Below are 10,272 nucleotides of genomic sequence, written 5' to 3'. Positions count from 1 at the left end.
AACTGCTTCATTGCTTGTCTCTCTTTGTTATGTCTTTGTGGCATATCATTCTTTAGCAATCTTTGTGCCTCGATGTAGTTTGTGTTCCTTCAAGTATTTACCTTTGGGTATGTGTATTGCATTCCACTCTCTTGTTGAGAAATACACAATTCATGGAGGAACACTCTTTATATTGTCCTTCTAAGCTTCTCACCCATTTTGGCAATTGATGCCAATGGGGGAGGAGTTTCAGAGAGTTTTGTGGAGAAGGTGAGAGAGTTATCTCCTCTTGCTTCGGTTTTGTTCCTTAGCATTTGCATCTCATACACATGCACTATTGGTTGTTGCATTGCATGGTGATGCATAATTCCTTATATAAACTCTCTTGAAAGTGATTGTCATCAATTACCAAAGTGGGGGAGATTGAAAGAACATGCGGTGCCCCCATGTTTGGTTTTGGTAATTGATGACAATCTCTATGGACTAATGGTTGTCTTGAGTTATATTTGAAGGATTTTTCCATAGGCTCTTCTTGAAGTCCATGTATTGGTATCAAGGAGTTTATGAGTTGACCAAGGTGCTATTAAGCAATTATCCAAAGATTGGTCATGTGAGTGTTGAGCTTATTGCAAGCATGTCTTGAAGAAGATTGTGTGATCATTCATGTTTACCTTCAAGATATCATCCAAATGAAGAGAGTTGGAAAGATTCAAGGTTTATCAAGACTAAGTCAAGAATGAATCAAGTTGATCAACTCACAAAGCATAGAAGATGTACCGAGAGGGATCAAGTGATCCCATGGTATGGTAAGCATTGTCCATTGCACTTTGTGTACTAACCCATGGTCTATGTGAGAGTTCTATGTGGAGTTAGGTACGTGTCCATGGGCTTGCGTCAAGAGAAAGATATCATACAACCCATGGAAAGGATGACATCAAGTGGTGATCATCATCAAGATTGCCGTGCGCAAGTTCAAGTGGAGCATCACGAAGAGATCAAGTTCTTGAATCTTGCCATCCATTATGGTGTCAATGGACTTGTGAAGATGTGCCGAAGAGTGGCTCACCCATAGTGGACTATGGGGGAGCAATCATCTAGTCTTCATCGAGCCAACGCAATCAAGAAAGGTGGTCCAAGTTGAGGGAGTCAAGATCGTCATCATCTAGCTCATGTGGACCATGTGCAAGGCAAAGGTTTGCCCTTGATAGGTTTTCTATTTTACCGGTCTCGTGGTGGTAGTTGGGAGACCGGGTTATAGGATCGTTTGTCGTACTATCAAGGGGGGCTCTCAAGTTGGTAGCTTGATCGTATCGTTAGTAGAGAGCTCAAACCCTTGCATCCTTGCATCATGTTTCTTGGTTCCTATTTGGTTCTCTTTGTGAGTCTTAGAGCTTATGGTCATCTTGATGACACGCTTCAGTTCATCGAAAACGGAGTTCGCATGCGTCTTCTATGATGTTTTCGGTGTTGGAGTTTTTACCGGTCTTATCCGAGGAAGAGTTCTCACCATTTTCTTATGGGCCTTTTCTATTTTGCTTCTTATTTATATTTCTTTCAAGATTGTGTTATCCCTTGTCGCTAGCTTTCCAACAAACTTGGTTTCATCGAATTTGGAGTCCGTTTGCAAAAGTTGTGGCAGTTTTGGTGTTCTGAAAAGGCTGCAGCGGTACTACCGCGAATTGGAGCGGATGTAATTTTTTACTACCGCTCGAGCGCGGTACTACCGCGGCTCCTACAGCGGTACTACCGCTCCGGACCAAAAAACTCGTCCCAAGTCACGCGGAGGTAGGCATGGAAATATTTTTTTTAGTACCGCTCGCAAGCAGTAGTACCGCTACCCTTTGCGGTAGTAGTGCGACCCCTAGCGGTAGTACCGCGAGGACGAGCGGTAGTACCGCTCCTTGGAGCGGTAGTACCGCTCTGTGCTGGCTGTGAGGATAATGGTTGGATTTTTCCCCACCTATAAAAGGGGGGGGGTCTTCTTCCCCAATGAACCTCATCTCTTTAGCTCGTGTTCTTCCCCCATTGTTAACCTTCTTCGAGCTTGCAAACTCTCAATCCCTCCATGGATTCTTGCTAGTTTTTGAGGAAAAAGAGAGAGGAGATCTTGATCCACATTTCCAACAATCACTTTCTCCTCTATGTGAGGGCAATCCCTTGGATCTAGATCTTGGAGTTCTTGGTGTTCTCCTTCTTGTTCTTCCTCTCATCTTCCTCCCTAGCATTAGTTGCTTCGGTGGGATTTGAGAGAGAAGGACTTGGGCACTCCGTGTGCCCTTGCCATTGCATTTGGTGCATCGGTTTGAGTTCTCCACGTGATACGTGGAAGTTATAAGTTGAGAAGCTTGTTACTCTTGGGTGTTTGGACACCCTAGAGCCTGTTCCTCTTGGGTGCCTTGGCTCCCTAGACGGTTGGTGTTATTCGGAGCTCAATCATTGTGGTGTAAAGCTCCGGGCAAGCGTCGAGGTCTCCAATTAGGTTGTGGAGATCGCCCCGAGCAATTTGACGGGTATCGGTGACCGCCCCAAAGGGTTGCCAAAGTGTACGGGTTCGGTGACCGCCCCCAAGGGTCGCCATTTGTACGGGTTCGGTGGCCGCCCTCAAGGGTCTCTTAGTGGAATCATGGCATCTTGCATTGTGCGAGGGCGTGAGGAGATTACGGTGGCCCTAGTGGCTTCTTGGGGAGCATTGTGCCTCCACACTGCTTCAAACGGAGATTAGCATCCGCAAGGGTGTGAACTTCGGGATACATCATCGTCTCCGCGTGCCTCGGTTATCTCTTACACGAGCCCTTTACTTATGCACTTTACTTTGTGATAGCCATATTGTTTCTTGTCGTATATCTTGCTATCACATAGTTACTTATCTTGCTTAGCATAAGTTGTTGGTGCACATAGGTGAGCCTAGTTGTTTTAGGTTTTGTGCTTGACAAGTTAACCGCTAGGTTTATTCCGCATTTGTTCAAGCCTAAACCATAATTATTTTAAAGCGCCTATTCATCCCCCCCCCCTCTAGGCGACATCCTCAATCTTTCAATTGGTATCAGAGCCTCGTCTCTCCTTGTTAGGCTTAACCGCCTAGAGAGTAAAGATGTCGACTAGGGGGTTAGGATTCTCTGACACTCTTAGTTTCGATGGCACAAATTTTGATGTTTGGGTAATTCACATGCTTAATCTCTTTAGGGTCATGGACCCAAATTTAGAGCGAATTGTAGATATGGGTTTTTCTTCTCCAAAGGACCCCCAAAGATTATCTTTAGAGGATGAGAAAAACTCTTATCTCAATGCTCAAGCTTCTAATGTGCTTTTCGATGCTTTGAGCAATGTAGTTATATTTCAACTCATGCCGTTCCGGGATGCTCATGAGTTGTGGACGAAGCTTCAAGATAAATATGGTGTGTCCAAGATTTGTGGGGATGATTTTCCCCCCTCCACCTCCAGTCGTATAGTCTTCTCAACTTCTACTACTTCACCTACATGTGATTTGCCATAAGGTAATGATATGGTGAGTAGTGTTGGTCGTTGCAATGATGATAGTATGCTTATTGTGGATGATCCTTCATCACTATATTATTGCAATGCTCCTTCTTTGGGCTTTAACACTTCGAGCACTCCAAATGTTTCACATGATTGTGTTGATAGTCCTTGCATATCATGTAGAAATTGCTTGACTAAATCTCATGATGATATGATTGCTATATCTTGTTGCCATGATAAAAATGCATGTATTTCCTCGAGTTGTTGTGCTAACAATGTAGAGGAAACCCAACACTCCATGGAACAAGATGTGGTCTTGAATGGTGCTTCAAGGGATCCTACATTAGCATCTATTGCGTTTTGCCTAATGGCCAAGGCATCAAAGGTATCTCCCACTTTGAATCCCAATATATCTTGTGATGATATTGATGATGGCAAGAGTGATGATGATGTCGATTATGATGAAGAGAATGATGATGTTGCCTCCTTCAAAATTAAGGGGGAAATGAGTTTTAAAGCTCTTCTTAAGCATAAAATTGCTCGTTCCAACTTCATGGAAATCATGTCGATTGCTATTGAGAGCAAGAAATATATTAATGAGTTGGAATCTCATCTTGAGGATCATGAGGCCACCACAGATAAAATGGAAGGTCATGAGCGTGATTACACTAATGAGATTGCGGGCCTCTTTCAAGCTCTTGAACTTGAACAAACCACGAAGGAATCTCTAGAGGAGACTTTTGCTCTAGAATTATCTGGAGTGAAGGAATCTAATGATAGAGATCTTGAGGTGGCCAATGTTTTTGAAATTAAAAATGCTAAGCTTGAAGTTGCTCATGCTAGACTCCTTGAGGATTTTGAGCACCTCGAAAATGGCTCAAGGGTCATCAAGGGTAAGCTCATCAAACTCACCGAGTCTCATGCTCAACTTGAAGCTTCTTATTTAAAAGAGCTTTCCAAGTTGCCTTCTCCTCTTGTTGTTAATGATGATGCTTGTGCTACTAACTCTATTTCTTGTGAAGCATCCATTTTAAAGGAGAATGTTGAGCTAAGGGCTCAACTTGAGTTGCTATCTAGCAAGTATGGGAAATTGGAAGAAAGTCATGAAAAGCTTTTTAGCTCTCATGATGATCTTCTTGTATCCCATAATGTGCTAAAAATAGCTCATGAGGCTATGATTGCTAAGGTAACATATAGTGAGCCTCATGTGGATATTAGCACTACTTTTAGTCAAAATGCTATATTGCCTTGTGCTACTCCTCGTAATTCGTCTATGCATAAAATTGGTACATCTTGTGATGAATTGCTTTCCTTGCCTTGTTGCTCTAATGATGAAGCTTATACTTCCTCTAGTGCTTGTATTGGGACTAACCATGTAGAGGAAATCAAAGAGCTCAAGGCACAAGTCACTTCTTTGAAGAATGACTTGGAAAGTGTCATGAAGGGAAGGCCACACTCAACAATATCTTGAGTGTGCAAAAATCCCCCAATGACAAAGGTGGACTTTGATTCAACTTCAACAAGAAGAAGAAGTCCAAGTTGAACAAGAAGAAGGGCCAAGAACAAGTCAAGAATTCGTCCAAGATTATTTGCTTCAAGTGCAAAATTGAAGGGCATCACGTTAGATCTTTCCCATTGAAGAAGAAGGCCATTAGTGACAAGCAACAAGGGAATAGGCCACAAGTTCAATCTCATGCTCAACCTCAAGTTGAAGAAAGGCCACTTCCCAAGAAGACTCAAGTTAATGCTTCTCTTGTGGAAAAATCAAGTGAGAAGAAATTGAAGAGTAGACGTTGCTACTTATGTCGTGAGAAAGGTCAAGTCGCTTCTTCATGCACTAGTGGTAACTTATCCAACCCAATTATTATTGATGATATTTATTCTCTTAGGAAGGATAAGGTTGGCAATGTGTTTGCCAAAATTATTGGTACTCAAAGTGGCATCAAGAAAAGAACCATTTGGGTAGCCAAGCCTATTGTGACTAACCTCTTAGGACCCAACTTGGTTGGGGACGAACAAGCTCAAACTTGATCAATAGGTGTTGTTGGAGGGCATTGGAGACTTGGCTACATTATGAAGAATTAAGGGGACTTCATCATTCTTATTGTCTCAAGCCAAGTCAATTGGATTATCAAGTTTCTATCTTATATCCAATGTGCCTCCTTGCGGTAACTTGTACTTAAATTACATTGAGAGTTACTTGCCCCCTTGCATGTTTTGGTTTTGTTCCTTGCATGTGTTTGTATATGTTGTGATTCCAACTTGCTTATCTTGAGCAATCAAGTATGTGTGTGTTGGTTTGCACATCATGTACGTGTGTGTCGTGCGTTGAGCCTTTATGCTTTTTGTTTGTACCCTAGTTGACTCTTGTGAGAGATTAATGGAATATCCCATTACGGGGGAGTGATGTGGGTTGTACACCTCACAATCCTATAATTGCGTGTACATGAGTAATACCATCTAGTATTGATATTTCAAGATTATCTAGTCGCTATATGGTATGTCTTCTCATGATAAATTCAAATTCTAAATAGTCCATTAATTATCTCCGTTGGATCCTCTTATTGCCTCTTGTTAACTTTTCTTTGGTATCACATTATGGGGTAGTAATATGCTATGTGCATATTACAAGCCTAGAAAATGTGTACATTTGAGGTATTGTCACTTAGAGTTGATATGATTAATTATCTTGTTGCTAAATGACATGTTAGCTCTACAAGTTGCAATTTGCTTGTGTTTGTTGTGAAGATGATGTTGGATGTCCTTGTTATCTACCACTGGGATTTATTTTCAAATACTTCTTGTCTTTGACAATTGGTAGTCACTTATGTGGGGTAGAATTTGTTGATCATCCTTACTTTGGCTTTTGTTTTTATTTGCCTTTTCTCTTGCCAAGGTTTGTGTCAACTCCCATTGTCTTCCCTACCACTTGTGGATCTTTTTTATTTCTTGTTCTTGTCTAGTGTTTTCTAGATATAGTTAAAGTGGTGATCCCACCTTGTGCATTTTGTATTGAAATGCATATCCTATATAATGCACAACTCATGGGGGAGCCATCATATTTTCTTTAGAACACTCTTCTTGTGATCCTTATCAAGTGTGTTTTGGTGGAAGGCAAGCCATTTCTTTTTGGTACTTTGTGCCATCATGAAACTTTGTTGAGAGTTTGGTTTGTTTGGAACCATCCTCTCTTTGGGAGTTTGACATCTTTAGTTTAGTGTGTATCAATGGATATCTCATTCCTTCATGTATGTTTAATGATATCTTCCAAGTGATGATTTCTCCATCTGGTATCCTTTTCACTTGGCATTTCTTTGTCTTTTGGTTTCGGGTTTTGAAAGTCTTGAGCATGCATGTTTACTTCATGTATGTTATAAGGCATGCTTTCTTTCTTTGACTCAATATATAGGGGAAACGCCACCTAGTCTCAATTTGGATGAGATGTGCATGAAATTCATTTTCATATCTATATGCACATATTTATGTGGAGTTTGTCCTATGTATTGGTGTTTCTAACTATTTGGTCCCGATGAGTTTGGGTACCATTTAGTTTGTGTTGTTCTTCTAGGAACATTTGGAGATGCATTGGATGCTCGGCTCACTCACAAGGAAGGTGTTGTCACCATGTGTATATTGGAGTCAATCTAGGATGATCAATAAACTACTATCTACCTTCAATTGGTTTCTACTACATCCTTCCAATGATATCTCAGTAACAAGTATCTATTCATGTTTCCTCTCTTGCATTCAACCTTGTGTAGGTTATATCTTGGCATGATATTAATTTCATATCTTGTGATACTTGTTTCCTTTCTCAAAGCATCCCAACGATGATCTCTTGTTGCTAGTTGTGATGTCTTTGATGGATGTGTGATTGGACTTCATTTATATACAATAAGACCATATCTAGCCATGTGATATGCTTCCAAGCAAATATTTTATTGGTATATCTATGACTTCCGTTTGGATATCTTGTTCCTTCGTGTTGTAATTATTCCGGGTGTACATCCTTCTTTGTAGATATATATCATCATGATTTCGTCTACCTAGAATCTTATACACTTGAGAGAAGTTGCATATCTAGATGATATCCTTTCTTTCACGTCCACCTTGTCTTTCTTTGTTATTTCTTTGGTGGCTCCGTGAAAGCTTTTGCCTTGAGTGCATGTCTTCTATCGTTGCATCTTGATGCACTCTTGTGTGGTGAAGATTATTTTCCTAATGCTTATCTTTACGAGGCTTTTGCCATCTTAATTGGTATCCCTCGTCTTGATGAGGCTTTCATCGTCTATATTCTCCACGGGTTGTCACAAGCATAGGTTCTTTATATGCTTATTAGTAAGCTTGTGAACCCATTTGCTAGTTGTGCGTGGGAATGATAGGCCTTGCACCGTGTGCCTCATTCTTTCAAGACTTTATTGATGCTTAATTCTCATCCGTGATAGGTTCTTGCTAGTTTTTGAGGGAAAAGAGAGAGGAGATATAGATTCACATTTCCACCAATCACTTTCTCCTCTATGTGAGGGGAATCCCTTGGATCTAGATCTTGGAGTTCTTGGTGTTCTCCTTCTTGTTCTTCCTCTAATCTTCCTCCCTAGCATTAGTTGCTTCGGTGGGATTTGAGAGAGAAGGACTTGGGCACTCCGTGTGCCCTTGCCATTGCATTTGGTGCATCGGTTTGAGTTCTCCACGTGATACGTGGAAGTTACAAGTTGAGAAGCTTATTACTCTTGGGTGCTTGGTACCCTTGAGCTTGTTACTCTTGGGTGTTTGGACACCCTAGAGCTTGTTCCTCTTGGGTGCCTTGGCTCCCTAGACGGTTGGTGTTGTTCGGAGCTCAATCATTGTGGTGTAAAGCTCCGGGCAAGCGTCGAGGTCTCCAATTAGGTTGTGGAGATCGCCCCGAGCAATTTGACGGGTACTGGTGACCGCCCCCAAGGGTTGCCAAAGTGTACGGGTTCGGTGACCCCCCTAAGGGTCGCCATTTGTACGGGTTCGGTGACCGCCCTCAAGGGTCCCTTAGTGGAATCACAGCATCTTGCATTGTGCGAGGGCGTGAGGAGATTACGGTGGCCCTAGTGGCTTCTTGGGGAGCATTGTGCCTCCACAACGCTTCAAACGGAGATTAGCATCCGCAAGGGTGTGAACTTCGGGATACATCATCGTCTCCGCGTGCCTCGGTTATCTATTACACGAGCCCTTTACTTATGCACTTTACTTTGTGATAGCCATATTGTTTCTTGTCGTATATCTTGCTATCACATAGTTACTTATCTTCCTTAGCATAAGTTTGTTGGTGCACATAGGTGAGCCTAGTTGTTTTAAGTTTTGTGCTTGACAAATTAACTGCTAGGTTTATTCCGCATTTGTTCAAGTCTAAACCATAATTAGTTTAAAGCGCCTATTCACCCCCCCTCTAGGCGACATCCTCGATCTTTCACGCAGCTACTTAGGGAATCTTCAAGGCGGACCCTCAAACCCATATCATATGTCCGGACCTTTTATTCATCCAACGGGGACTTGTATATGTCGTTTAGCAGCCCAGACATACGTATTCAGGTATCCTAGAGACAAACGTGGGGGAGCTTTGTCAGAGTCCGGACATACACTTTTTTTCTAACACGGTACAGACGCAAGGCGCTCATACATACGCGCATACACTCATCCATATGAACGCACGCACACACACCCTACCTCATGAGCACCTTTGAGAGACAAAGCCGACATATCATCTTGAGATTTACGAAGTCATCGTAGGTGCCTCGTCGTCGACGGCAACGTCTCCTCCCACTGGAAGCGCATCGTCGGAAATCCTGAAATAAATCCAGGAATAATGCGAGCATCAGGATTTTAAGAAAAAAGGTTTCCCCCCGCTTTATATTATAAAGCAAACCTCCGATACATCCAGCACGCTGGGGCCGCAGCACAGATAAGCCCAAGAGAAAACAAAAGAAAATGAAAGAGAAATGAATGCCGACACCGGCAGATCAACGACGAAAGGAAGACCGACAACCGCTGCACCCTCCGACAAAGTGCCACCGCGCTCCCAGCATCTCCAAGCGCCTCGCACCAAGCAACACCTTCAAGAAGGAATCCGACGACGCCGCCGTTGTTGCCCGAACAGGTTCTAGGGTTTCCCCCGGTACGCGAGGGATGGTGGGGAAGGGATATATCCGACGCCCTTCAGGAGGGTCCAATGGCGCCAGCAAGCGTCACCACGTCGGTGCCGGACAAGCCGACAAGGATTTCTCCCGATCCACAACCACCACCATCACCCGAGGCACTTCGAGATGCACCACCACAACAGCCGCCCACCAGCCTGTGCCACCACGGTTACCGGACACCCCCGCCGTCTCACTGGAGCTGCCAACACAAGGCCTAGCTCGGGCAAGGAGACCCCGGCCACGGGAGCGAGCACCACCCGGACGGGGGGAGGGGACAACCTCCACCGCCGCAGCGGAGCCGACCGGACGCGGCGACGAGGACTTGCCGGGCCTCGACTGCCCGGCCGGGTCCACTTGGACCCGGACAATCCTGTCGCCACGCTGCAACTCGCCGACCGACGAAATCCTCACCACCCGAGACCGCCGCCACCATGCCATCACCAGGAAACGACGCCACGGAACACCAAGCCACCGGCCCACCCAAACCCAGATGGGGCCCAAAAGGGCCCAGATCTGGGCTGGGCGAGCGCCGCCAGCCACCAGCGCCACCGCGCTGCCCCACGGCCAACGGCCGCACCGCCGCGTCGAGCACCACCATGGCACGCAGCATCACCGCCGACGGGCCACACCGACGCCTGCCCCCACCGGCCGG

Source organism: Triticum dicoccoides, chromosome 2B (genome assembly GCF_002162155.2).
Source record: "Triticum dicoccoides isolate Atlit2015 ecotype Zavitan chromosome 2B, WEW_v2.0, whole genome shotgun sequence".
Classification (NCBI taxonomy): domain Eukaryota; kingdom Viridiplantae; phylum Streptophyta; class Magnoliopsida; order Poales; family Poaceae; genus Triticum; species Triticum dicoccoides.
This window is presented reverse-complemented; position numbering follows the sequence as displayed.